This window comes from Phoxinus phoxinus (genome assembly GCF_949152265.1).
Source record: "Phoxinus phoxinus genome assembly, chromosome: 20".
Lineage (NCBI taxonomy): Eukaryota > Metazoa > Chordata > Actinopteri > Cypriniformes > Leuciscidae > Phoxinus > Phoxinus phoxinus.
In genome coordinates, this window is record NC_136895.1 from 19,634,483 (window position 1) to 19,648,582 (window position 14,100).

Here is a 14,100-nt window from a genome sequence, read left to right on the forward strand (position 1 = left end):
ACATATATATTTAATCGTTACTCATATATTATCATTATTTATGTATATTACATATATATATATATATACAAAATTTGTATTAATAAATTATGATAATATATGAGTTACGATTAAACATATATACACGTGTTTAATTACAAACAAAAACACTAAAAAAAAATTGCCATGAGGGGAATTTCTGTAGTCTTAATGCAGTGTTTATAAGATCTCGTGCCGTCATACCCAAAGCTTTCTTTCTTTTTCTCTCATGAATTGGCACACTTTTTCTTCTTTGTCCTTTTGTATTTCCCCCGTCGCCGGTTGCTAGGCGCCCCATTCATACAATAGCAAGAATTTTCTCCGCAGTGAGAGACAAATTAGACACTCTCTTCAGTTCAAGAAAGTGTGTCTGTTTCCTTTCACCGTGGTGGTCCGATCCAATGCCTTTTAGGAGGCTCTTTATCTTGGATTAGTGTTTGTGTATCAGGAAACGCTCTACTGTTCACCAAAACACACTTGCATCGACTCATTGGGGCCCTTAAGCTACTGAAAGGGTGAATTGCACAAAGAACAGCAAACAAAGCTGGCTTTTGTTCAGAGATGGTGGAGTTTAACGTCTCTAGGACTCAGAATAGCCTAATTGACATCCTGGTGTTAAAAGGTTATAGAGTTAAAAGATGAGAAGCTCCTTTGCCTTTTAAATTGGATTTGATAGACTTTACTGAACTCAGTGACCAGAGTTCAGGCAGAGCGCATGATCTGTGCGGAAAAAAAGATGGAGATATTTTGTATTTTAATTACATTCTTTTTTTGTCTGTCTATCTATCTATCTATCTATCTATCTATCTATCTATCTATCTATCTATCTATCTATCTATCTATCTATCTTTCTGTATATCTGTCTATCTATCTATCTATCATCTATCTATCTATCTATCTATCTATCTATCTATCTATCTATCTATCTTTCTGTATATCTGTCTATCTATCTATCTATCAATCATCTATCTATCTATCTATCTATCTTTCTGTATATCTGTCTATCTATCTATCTATCATCTATCTATCTATCTATCTATCTATCTATCTATCTATCTATCTATCTATCTATCTATCTATCTATCTATCTATCTTTCTGTATATCTGTCTATCTATCTATCTATCATCTATCTATCTATCTATCTATCTTTCTGTATATCTGTCTATCTATCTATCTATCTCTCTCTCTCTCTTTCTGTCAATCTGTCTATCTATCTATCTATCTTTCGTCAAGTCAAGTCAAGTCATTTTTATTTATATAGCGCTTTTTACAATACAGATTGTATCAAAGCAGCTTCACAGTGATTACATGAAAATAATACAAAAAATAATTTCATCATCATCCACCTTTAAAGGCAGATCTATAATATTGTTGAATATTAAATGTCCCCAACTAAGCAAGCCAGAAGGCAAGGCAACAGTGGCAAGGAACCAAAATTCCATCAGGTGACAGAAGGGAGAAAAAAACCTTGGGAGAACCCAGGCTCAGTCGGGGGCCAGTTCTCCTCTGGCCAATGAGTGAACAGTGTATGAAGTTCAGAATGAATCAGAGTATTTGTCCAGTTCCGGTTGTTTGAAGTCAGAGTGGAGAGGAGTGGATTTCGTCTATTCATCATCTGTCTGTCTATCTCTCTGTCTGTCTATCTATCTATCTATCTATCTATCTATCTATCTATCTATCTATCTATCTATCTATCTATCTATCTATCTCTCTATCTATCTATCTATCTATCTATCTATCATCTGACGATGTATCTATCTATCTATCTATATCTATCTATCTATCGTCTGTCTGTCTGTCTGTCTATCTATCTATTTGTCTATGTATATCACTGTTCTTTTTGTTTCTTCCTGATAATCTATCTTATCCATCCATATTTGTATCTACCTGTTTGACTTTCTTTCTCACCATATCTACAATCTCTAATAGCAGTCATGACACCTCGTCTCTCTCTCTCCCGCCTTCCTCGTCTCGATGAGTCGTGAACGAGCCATGAACGAACGTTGCCAGATGAAAGTGTTTTGGTAGAACAACTCCAGAGCTAATCCACTTACATTCATGCCGAGATCCCTTTGAAAAAGCGAGAGAACAGGGGAGGGCAAGACAGAAACGAAAGAGGGCCTGCAAAAACAGTCTGGCAGCCATGAACTTTTGAACCCCTGGCCAAACGAGGTGAGGTTGCTTCACGTCAGGAAAAAAGAGAGAGCTGATGGAGTTTGGCTGAGAAAATGTGGGCGGGGCTCCGTGAGCTGCTTAGAGGAAAAATAATGTTTTTGTTTCCAATCAGCACGTCGACAGTTGAATGAGTATGAGGACATTTCGACCGCTAGTAAAGAAACTACTTCCCATTAGAGCCAGAGGAGCTGTGTTTGTCTGATGGTCTGATGTGTCAAAATCAGTTTCACACTGGATTTCGTACATTGCACTGTGTGCCACACGTACTTGTACCTTCAAGTATTTGATCTTCCACCTCTACTTTTTCCTTGTCGCTTTATTTTCATCAGACATTTTCTGTTCCTCCTTGGTAAAACTCTTTAGCCACTTTTCCACTGTCGAGCCAAAACATTCTCGTTGCTTATCCGTTCCATTGTGTGCCGATCCGGCCCATCTGGTTTCATTTACCACTGTGGGTCTGATAACGGCCACTCTTTGGGATCTTCTAATACAAATAGATCAGTCATTGCCTTGGTAAAGCAAGAGTTTCTGAGATGTAAATAGCGTTTACTCGTTCACACAGAACGCGTTTTTGCTTCGAAAAATTTTCTAGAAAATTGCGCGAGGCGCGGGCAGTGGAATGGGGGAAAAACACAAGGGGCCCTATTTTAACGATCTGAAACGCAGGTGTCAAAGCGCAAAGCGCAAGTAGCTTTGTGGGCGGATCCCGGCGCTGTTGCTATTTTCCCGGCGGGATAAATGACTCTTGCACCTGGCACAAATCTAAAAGGGGTTGGTCTGAAGTAGCTTCATTATTCATAGGTGTGGTTTGGGCGTAACGTGAAATAAACCAATCAGACCGTCCTCTCACATTCCCTTTAAGAGCCGGCGCGCTTGTTCCATGGCGGATTGCTATTATAACGGCGGGTTTGCCAGCGCACGCCAGGAGTAGTTCACAGCCAAGGAGACCGACGTTCTCGTCAGGGCCGTAAAACACAGAGAAGTGACATTGGGGATGATGGGAGAAACCCACCCAAATTAGCTTCGGTTAAACAGGCGTATAATTTGGGTAAATGTGTAGCCTAATCTAGATTTTTTTTTTTTTTAATCTAGATAGATCTTTTACACATCTTCACGGACACAACAATGATTTCCCTCGTGTGTTAATTTTTTTCCTTGTAATAATGTATGATTTGCAAAAATGAAAACTGCTGCGTCTGTTTATATTAGATCTGCCTTAAAGGTGGACGTTTTGTATTATTTTCATGTTATCACTGTGAAGCTGCTTTGATACAATCTGTATTGTAAAAAGCGCTATATAAATAAAGGTGACTTGACTTGACTTTATAATTATTAGAGAATCAAAGTGGATGCGCGTTAACACGCTACATTATGGCCAAGCACGCATCCTTAAAATACCATATCACTAACGCGCAACGCGCCACTGTCTTTAGACTGTTTTTTTCCTGGTCAGTGGCGCAATTGCTTTCTAAAACTGGAAAATAGCACCAGGGAACTTTTGCGCCGGAACACACCTCCTCTTTGCGCTGAACCGCCCCCGCGAGCGCAAGTTCATTCCCTAATTTACCGACGTGTGTCTGTGGAGGGAAAAGTCCGCTGTGCGCGGGTGCAAAATAGGAATGATACATGCGTCGGTGTACAAAGTCAATTGCGCTGGGTGCAAGATAGGGCCCAAGGTTTCGCGATGCATTTTTTAAAAGTTTAACTTGAGCACCGCGTTGTTACGCTGTGATAGTGCAGATCCACTTGTCCGTGCGACACTTCTGTCGCGCCGCACTCCACTTTATTCCTATGGGTGACGTCATGCGACTTTGATGCACTCGCTAAGCATTCCGGAAAGGCGGCGCTGCATTTGAAAAACTAAAAAAAAGCGTCAAAAAAGCTGGCCGATGCCCATCTTTATGCAAATTAATCCGTTGAACGCGACGCGACTATCCAATAGAAGTAGAGCACATGGAGACGGGGGGAAGTCCTTTGTTCAACATTCGCCGCTGGCTCAAAACCACATCCATAGCGGTAAACAAGTGGATCCGCACCGTTATGCGCAAGACGCTGCAAAAGACGCGAGCACAATGGTTATACACGTTCGTTTAGCGTGCATTTACATAGAAAAACAATGGAGAAGTAGGGCATTGGAATGGAAAAAACGCATTCTGTGTGACCGGCCTGTTTTCTCACAACTGCTACTTTATATCTCACAAATATAAAATGAGTCAAAATTGCAAGACATAAACTTGCAATTGCGAGAGAGAAAAAGTCAGAATTGCGAATTTAGGCCTATATCATGCAATTCTGACTTTATAACTAATAGTAATAGCATCATAAATGTTCATACATTTATTATATACTTTTTTTATTTAAGATTTTATAATGTGTTTCAACAACAATAATAAGAATTTGAAGATAGCTATTGAAGTATCTTTTTAAACCTATTTATTTTTTTCTTTCATAAAGCTGTCAAGAAATGTATTAAGAATTTACAAAATGGAAGTATTTAAACAGATCAAGTCAAATCATCTATTTAAATATGATTTATTGATTAGCTTCTGTTTTATTGAATCTATTTCATTTCCATGTTTGCAGGATTTGTTTTTGTTTTTATATAATACATTTTATTTTCTCCATCTGTGTTTTTAATGTGGAATATTGTCCATTGTCTAATCCATGCTTTCGCAGCAAATAAAGAAACCCTTTAGCCCTTAGATAGTTCCTTAAATTTGTTTCACATGTTCATACTTAAAAGCAGCGGGGAAAACGTAACTCTACTCTTTCCTCACATTCATTTCATTTTATTAGGTACTTTAGTGTTACGATCACAATGTGAGCTCATGCGCTGGTCATTTTAGCTGGTTTGGCACAACTAAAGACAGCTAAAGCTAAGCTAAGTCCTATAAATTTCAATGTTGATGGATCCAAGCGTTAGGCTGTACTTCGTGTCTTTTGGCTACTTGACAACTGTCGTTTGTTTTTAATGATGTTCGTTTGAAATATATTGTGTATAGCGTATAGTTTTTTTCTCTTTGTCTTTTGTACTAAATCTGAAGCTTGGCTAAAACATTGTGTTATGCTAATGGTTAGCTACATGCTATGTGGCGGGTTTGCTTTAATGATCATGGCAGCCATCTTCTCAGAAATAACCACTGGAATGGCATAACTTGGTGTTAAATGTCTTGGTTAGGTGGCAGTCTGGTTAATTCACTTGGAGGGAATATAGCATGCATGGTATTTAAGGGTTTTTAAAGGTAACTGCTGCACTTAATGCCTCGCTAATTCTAAGATCTCCTCTTGTGAATATTTGTGTGTGGTTTTGTTTGTTCATCTGCTTTTCCAGGAATGGTGTGAGCTGTGATGTAATCAAATTCGCTGGATCAGATACGCTGAATTGCCACATAACAGAAATCCCGTTTGGAACGGTTCACATCTGAGCTTAATTGTCCATTTATTTGGACAGACAGACTAAATGCATTTGTATTTGAAGAGCTAGATGGCTCCCAGTCAAGGCCAATGTAGATATTTCAAGTTTGATCCGTTTATAGATCAGATACCATGGTGATGTCAACAAATATGAATTTATGACTCCAGTAGTTTGATCTAATGGAATGAAAAACACTCTGTTACTGAAGTGCTTGAACATCTGTGATGTATTAATTGAAGCCAAAGGTTCACATCTTTACAGCTCGTTTTAAATGGGAATCGACATCTTTTGGACCCGTTTCATTCTTTGACCCTGCCAAACTATTTCTTGACTACGCGAGCGGTGGTTGATAAAGCTGAATAAATTGCACAACGCTCAACGTTTCATGGTTTCAACAAACCTCTAAACCTCTTTTATTCAAATTTGGCATGTAACATCTAGGATAATTGATTAATTTATTATACTTTTATGTTAATGAATTCATTCATTTATTATTATTTTTAAGGCTGTCAAAAAAATGTGAATGCATGTCAATTTAATTCAACAAAACTCAACTAACATTTTTTATTAATTTAATGTATTGTTATTATTATTGTTTTATTTATTTATTATTATTTTATTATCATTTATTTTCTTATTAATTAAATTTATTATGTATAATTCTTAGGGCTGTCAATTGATTCATATATTTCATTTGCATTAAATATTTGATATGCATACTGATTTTTAGGGCTATCAATCAATTTAAAATACTTTTTATAAAAATTGTGATTTTTATAGATGATACACACAAATCTGTGTTTTATGTAGGTATTAATGTGTTATTGAGTTTATTATTTATTGATTATTTTTAGGGCTGTCATTTTATTCATATATTTATTTGGCATTATATATTTAATATGCACACTTATTTTGTTTTAGCATAATATTTAAGGCTTTCAGTCGATTAAAATACTTTAAAAAAAATTTGATTTTATATCACTATATAAAATATTATAGATGATATACACAAATCTGTTTAAAATTTGTGTTAATGTATTATTGATTTTATAATTTTCTATTATTTTTTATTTATTATTTTTAGGGTTGTCAAATTATATATATATATATATTTACTTGCCATTGTAAATTTGATATACGCACATCCGTCAATGCACATCAATTGAATTTCAGAGTACTCTTGTTAGCCTAATTTATTCTATTTTATAAATGTATATTTATTTTGGATATTTCAAGCTGTGTTAACCAATTAATTGTGATTAATTATATTATTTTGTCGCCCCCCCCAAAAGAAAGAAAAACTCCCTAAAACCCATTAAATTAATTTCCTTATTGCATCTCAGTAAGCTTTAGTGCAGCCAACAAACAGTTGTATTATAATCAGGAGTGTTTCTGTTTTTCTAGGTAATTACAGCAATAAAACGACAGTAGAGAAGGCGGAAAAATCCATAAGCAGCCCCTGATCGAGCCTCCGTCTCTGTTTGATGCGTTTCCACACATTGCCGCCCCGCTGTCACACTACAATAGATCGGAATGTGGATGAGATTTCTGCTTTGGGGAGACACACACACACACACAGTTAGAAGCATATCCAGTGGATGAACACGCTGTGTACATGTACATTATATTTCTAACTGTGTGTGTGTGTGTGTGTGTGTGTGTGTGTGTGTGTGTGTGTGTGTGTGTGTGTGTGTGTGTGTGTGTGTGTGTGTGTGTGTGTGTGTGTGTGTGTGTGTGTGTGTGTGTGTTTTGTGACTACAGCTGGCTTTCTGCAGTGTTTCTGTAAAGGAGACAGATGTTGTTCGCTGGTATCCAGCTGTTAGACAGAAACATGCACACTAATGATTCTGCTCTATATATCGCTAGCTGAGGACCCCTCACCTGTAGAGGGGATGGTGGGAGGAATTTATCCGTTTTATTTTATGCAATTCTTAGTTGGGCAAATGTATTTTTTATTTTGTATGCATTTTTATTTTATCCATCATCCTTCTAAATGTATTTTTGTTCTTAAGGCCATCAATTGACTAAAATATTTAATTGCAATTATATAGTCAATAAACACACATCTGTGAACGTATATCAGTGAATTCCATATTATAACTTACAATTTAGGGTAATATATTATTTTGTTATAATTTATATATATATATTAGATTTTATTATTGACATATTACTTGCTATTTTTAGGTCTGCCAATCAATTAAATATTTAATCAGGATTTACCTTGTAATCGTGTCACAGTTAACGTGTTCATTCAGAGTGAATTAAAACATTGAATAAAAAAAATTGTTATACCAGAACTTTATACTCAATCTTAAATTATTCAGTAACCATTACATCACTTGCTACCTGTCATTGAGGTCATTGTCCTGACCTGCGACACAATCCCACCCCTTCATCAATGAATCATTAATATAATATTATGCAAGATTAATATGAAGATAAGTGATGGTTTGGCATCTAATTCTGTTTCTGGGTTTCTTTTTAGGCCTGAGAGTTAATGTGACTAGCATGCTAACTGCGTTGGACAACAAAAACCTGATCCTAAAATCAAACAGTTACATTTTAGCTACATTTTTAGTTAATACTTTTATATTAGCGTTAACAAATTTGAATCTTGTATGAAATATCGAGCTGTAGCAATGTTTTTAGTGTCAAGTTTACATTGCTTGTTTGTTTTGTTTAGGCGTTTGTATGAGTGAGTTTAGCTACGCTAGCGTTTAGCAGTAAGAATACTTGCTTAGCCACAATTGACTGAGATGTTGGGGGAGGGAGTGAAAGAGAGAGCGAGTGTGGCGAGTCTTCTCCTTGCGAGTCGTTCATCTGTGTGCGCAAAGAGACGTGTCTGTTGTGATGTTTTTATCGTTTGCTGGCTGTCGCTCTCTATCTAGAGCGCTCCGTTCAGCAGGCCCAGCAGAATCTTCCCTGATCTTCTCAATCCCTCGAGCCACTCGCAGACGTCCACATCTGCTGCCGTGATGTCATCAACACGTGACGCGCCGCTCAGGGGCTCGTGTGTTAATATTTGATACCCAACATAGCCTCTTTCTTTCTATGCCTTTCTCGTTCGCTGGTTTTATCTTCCTCACGAAACAAAGGACACCACACAGCTCTCCTTCCTCTGACATGCTTTCAGCTGTAACAAGCATTAGAAAGAATGAGATATTACATTTGATGATATTAAGCTTTCCTGTAGCTCAAACAGTAGAGTGTTGGCGCTTGCAACGTCAAGGTCATGGGTTCGATTCCCAGGGAAAGCAAGAACTAATAAGAATGTAAATGTGTACCTTGAAATGCAATGTAAGTCGCTTTGGATAAAAGCATCTGCCAAATGCATAAATGTAAATTTAGTGAAATCTCTTTATTTAAATCTCCCTCAGCTGTGTATATATATATATATATATGTATAAACTATATATATACTTTTAGTGGTATAATAACAAATTGGATGCAATTGGGAACAACAGCAACTCCATGTAAAATCACAGATGGGTCAGCGCATGCGGAGGCGCAAAGTGCGCAGAAGTCGCCAACTTTCTGCAGAGTCAATAGCTACAGATCTCCAAACTTTACGTGGCCTTCAGATTAGCTCAAAAACAGTGTGTAGAGCTTCATGGAATGGGTTTCCATGGCCGAGCATCCAAGCCTTACATCTCCGAGTGCAACGCAAAGCGTGGGATGCAGTGTTTGTAAAGCACGCCACCACTGGACTCTAGAAAAGTGGAGACGTGTTCTCTGGAGTGACGGATCACGCTTCTCTGTCTGGCAATCCGATGGACGAGTCTGGGTTTGGTGGTTTCCAGGAGAACGGTACATGCCTGACTGCATTGTGCCAAGTGTAAAGTTTGGTGGAGGGGGGATTATGGTGTGGGGTGTTTTTCAGGGGTTGGGCTTGACCCCTTACTTCCAGTGAAGGGAACTCTTAATGCTTCAGCATACAAATACATTATGGACAATTTCATGCTCCCAAATGTGTGGGAACAGTTTGGGGATGGCCCCTTCCTACTCCAACATGACTGCGCACCAGTGCACAAAGCAAGACCCATAAAGACATGGATGAGCGAGTTTGGTGTGGAGGAACTTGACTGGCCTGCACAGAGTCCTGACCTCGACCCGATAGAGCACCTTTAGGATGAATTAGAGCGGAGACTGCGAGCCAGACCTTCTTGTATAACATCAGTGCCTGAATGGTCAAACATTCCCATAAACACACTCCTAAACCTTGTGGAAAGCCTTCCCATTAGAGTTGAAGCTGTTATTGCTGCAAAGGGTGGGCCAACTCCATATTAAACCCTACGTATTAGGAATGGGATGTCATTAAAGTTCATGTACATGTAAAGGCAAACGTCCCAAAACGTTTGGAAATTGTGTGTGTGTGTGTGTGTGTGTGTGTGTGTGTGTGTGTGTGTGTGTGTGTGTGTGTGTGTGTGTGTGCGTGTGCGTGTGCGTGTGTGTGTGTGTGTGTGTGTGCGCGCGTGCGTGCGTGTGTGTAGTTATAGTTATATAATATTATTGTACAATATATATACGTATATAATATATATATATATATATATATATACATACATACATAGTTCAAATAAAAAAAACATTATAATTAATCATTTTTGTAATAATGAATCATCAATTACTGTTGATAATAAAATAAATAACATTGTGCTGACATTTGTCTTATACATATATCAATTGTAACTCTTTATTTTTCCCATTTATCATACTGACATTTGAACTACTTCATTCATATTTCCCCTCGGCTGTTTGGACTCCGTCTGTAAAACCACAAGAAACCAAGCCAAAGCATTTAGTGCAGGTTTTCCAGAGTCTCCGTCCCCAGAGACACGATGTGCAGTGACCCACAATAGGCCCGCTACATAAACACAGTCAAACCCCCACAGCACAAGCATGCGAAACAGCCCGGAAACCCTCTGAGTCCCCTCCGAAGGGAATCGCTAACTCATCTGTCACCTCATGTACGACGACGTTATGTTCATTTCAAGTGCTTATAGCGGACTTTAAGAAAATAAAGCCTGTTTCCGCCATCAAGGTTATTTTGCAATGCAAAAAAATGCAATGGTCTTATAAATAGGCATTATATATATAGATGTTGTACATTTGTTTATTTGTTGGTCATTTGCTTGTGTAAATGTTGCAGTGTCATTGGCATACATGGTGTGGTTGCGTGCAGTTGGGTCTCTGTTCACCCTTTGTCTCCAGCTCTATGAGACAGGAGCTAAAGATCATGGGAAAAGGGCCTTAAACATCCCGTCGGTCTTTGAAGCATATAAGAAGGATTGTCAGGGTCACCGAAACACTCTTAGCCTCCTGTTTTCATCACTGCCGCTAACTATGCTCGTAACGCTCATAACAAAGCCTAATCTTCTGAAATATGCTATACTGAAAACATTTGTGTGATTGACAGGCTGATACTTTACATTAGCCTACTTGCATAGCTCAGTGCGCACATGCTCTGTGAAGGTTGTTTGCGAACATTCAAATGCACTACATCAAAATGGCTGCCTTGGCAAGACAATAAGGAAAGTGATTATAAACAACCGACAAAAAAAACAAAACAATTGTTGTGTATTGTGTTGTTATATTGTTTATCGAACTAGTTTATTGACCAAAAAAAAACACTTACTGGGTCTTCCTGTGTACCTCCTTGAAAAATTACTGAAAATGTTTGAGCTAATTTACACAATTTTAAACTAAACTTTGTACGCGTTAATTTGAATGATAATGGCGTTTTGGGGGCCCGAAAACGCAAGCTTTTGAAAACGGGTTTCAAAGTGTACGTTTTTGAAAACTAAACCGTTATCGTCTCCGTGTAAACTACAAAAAAAAAAAAATTGTGAAAACGGTTGACGTCATACTAGGTCAATCTTTAGTGTTTCTTTATAAAGTGAAATGGCCAACCACTGGCCTGGCAGCAAAATGCAGCGATGTGTGTGTACGGGGATCGTTTTGACAATGTTGTCGTCTGTACATGAAAAAAGCAAAGGAAAATTTTGAGTACATCGTTCGTTGTTGTGTAAAATTATAATATATATAATAATATCTAAATTCGTGTTATGTATCAAAATGTTTATTTTAATTTGTAAACAATATGTAAATAATAATATCTAAATATGAACATTAATAATTATGTGTTCAAAATAATAATGAAATTGAATGTGGTATTGAAATTAATATTAAGAATTGTACAATTTCACTTGTATTGTCTACAGACATCAGTTTTTTTTTTTATTGCCAATATTGTTGCTTTATTAATATTAATTAATTTATATATCTCGCGAATGAAATTAGTAAATTCAATGTTTCCCCTTTTGTTTTACCCAAATATTGCGGCATTAAATCCAGTGTTGTTGGTTACCTAAAGCTAAAACTTTAAAACAATTATTTTTGATAATTGAAATGAAGCTGAAATAAAATAAAATATAATTAAAAGTAAATACTATTAATAAATACTATAATAATATATAAATGATATTAAAATAACATCAGCATTAAAGCGGATTCTGGACTTTATTAGCTCCAGAAGAGCATCAGTTCTCCATGGGGAGACCAAGATTTAACAAAAACATCAATTTAAAAACAAAAATAGTTGTGCCCCCCTAACGTGATGTTTTGTTCAACGCAGCCCTCGGCCTACAACGAGTTAGTGTTAAAGGATTTTGGCTCCCGTAGCGTATGTAAACGCTGATATTGGTCGCGCTTATTTACAGCAGAGTACATAGTGAGGCTTTTTGAAGGGTAAATGGGAAACACACTAAAGCAGCGGTGGTTGAACCACTTTATTACAAAGTGGTTAGAGGGTCCAGGCAAAATATGTGAAGACGTTTTGTGTTGGAATGGATTTAAACAGGTTGATGAATTAAGTTTATTACTTTTATAACCACTTTACCAAATTGTTTATTCATGTTTTATTCATATTTGCGCTTAAAACGATTAAAAAAAATAATAATTAAAAAATAAAACGACAAAAATATAGGTTAAAAATGTTCTTCTTGACTGGATCCTAATGTTAAGTGAATAACGTCAACCTCATTTTCACTCATTGCATCGTGGCTCGGAAGGGGTCAGGGGTCACGATAGGTTGCGCGTCAGGACTATTAAAAAGGGTCAGAGGTTGGCAAAGGAGAATAAAAAGGAGCCACATGTAATCGTCAAATGAACTTAAATTCTAGTTTGCACGACATCAAGAGGCATTTGCTTGAATGGGATTTCGGTTATGGAAGTAATTGGCGCAAGTAGTAGTTCAGCTATTGTGGACGTTTTTGGACGATATCGATAAACAAATGTTCGAAACTGTGCTGAGTACTTCACAGGTATAATATAAGCCACAAGATGCTAATAAAATATGACACGTTTGCTTATGCTGTTGCCAGGTGGTTATGAGCGAGAGCGAGGTGACCTTTCTCTCACCGTGCCCAAATGCGTTTTCCACGTATGTTCGCACAAGTGAGAAGTGCTTCCTCTTCCCTTCTCTCTCTCTCTCTCTCTCTCTCTCTCTCTCTCTCTCTCTCTCTCTCTCTCTCTCTCTCAGTGAAAAAAGCTTTCCGTGTCCCTGTTCTCCTGGCCTGTCTCTCTCCATTTCCCCTGTCGTTTGTAGGTCAGTTTCTCCTTTAATGCTCAAAAGAGTTTGTCTTGTCCTGAAAGAGGGACACACAGACCAAATCCATTACTGGCCGAGATGAAAACAGCACAGAATCGTTTTTTAGAGCGCACCGTATTAAATACTAAATACATTGAAAAGAAAGTAAGATGAATCTTAAATAACAATTCAAATGATTTTTGGATGTTAAAATACTTTGTCAGTTTAATAATACGTTACCTATTTATAGGTTGAGATCCTTGAAAAGTTCAAACACGGTGTTTCTGTGGTTAGCAAAACATTGCTCTTTCCTACCAGCCTGGCACGGCAACAGTGACTCAACCAATGGCGTGAGTTAGGGGCGGGGCTTTCTGTCTGCCAGACCAATGGCAGAGTGTGTGGGAAACCTGTTTGAAAACTGTTATTTTTGAGTCATCTTCTTGAATATCTTGAAGTCATCTTGAAGTGAATATAATATAATTGGACTAAACTGAACCTCAAATTAGATCTCTTTGATATCTGAATTGTTTCTCCTTTACTGTGAGATAAAATGTAGATAAAAAAAGACATCTCCTGCTTGTAACATTATGCTTTGATTCTTGTGTTTTCTTTAAGTCTCAGATTTTGTCAAATCTGTTATAGATAGTCAGAGATCTCAATTTGAAAACAAATATTTCTCATCAAAGACAACGTGAGCTATGCTAACCATGTTCATTTTATATCTCTGTATATTGTATGTAAAAAAAAATTCTAATTTGTGTCTATTTACATTTCTCTTAATGAATTTTGTGAGAAAAACCTGAGACAAAGTGAATGAAATGCATGAGATCTCCATTAGCCTAAGTCTCATGAGTTATAAAAGAGCAACATTTGAGCCTTTTTTTCTTCCGAAAAGTAAAT

The 14,100-nt window shown here is 37.1% G+C and overlaps 1 protein-coding gene across 1 annotated transcript in view; it reads left to right on the forward strand.

Moving 5' to 3' along the window:
* ahr1b (aryl hydrocarbon receptor 1b) overlaps positions 1–14,100 on the forward strand; it is a 42,653-nt gene that overhangs the window by 10,301 nt on the left and 18,252 nt on the right. The window lies entirely within an intron of this gene.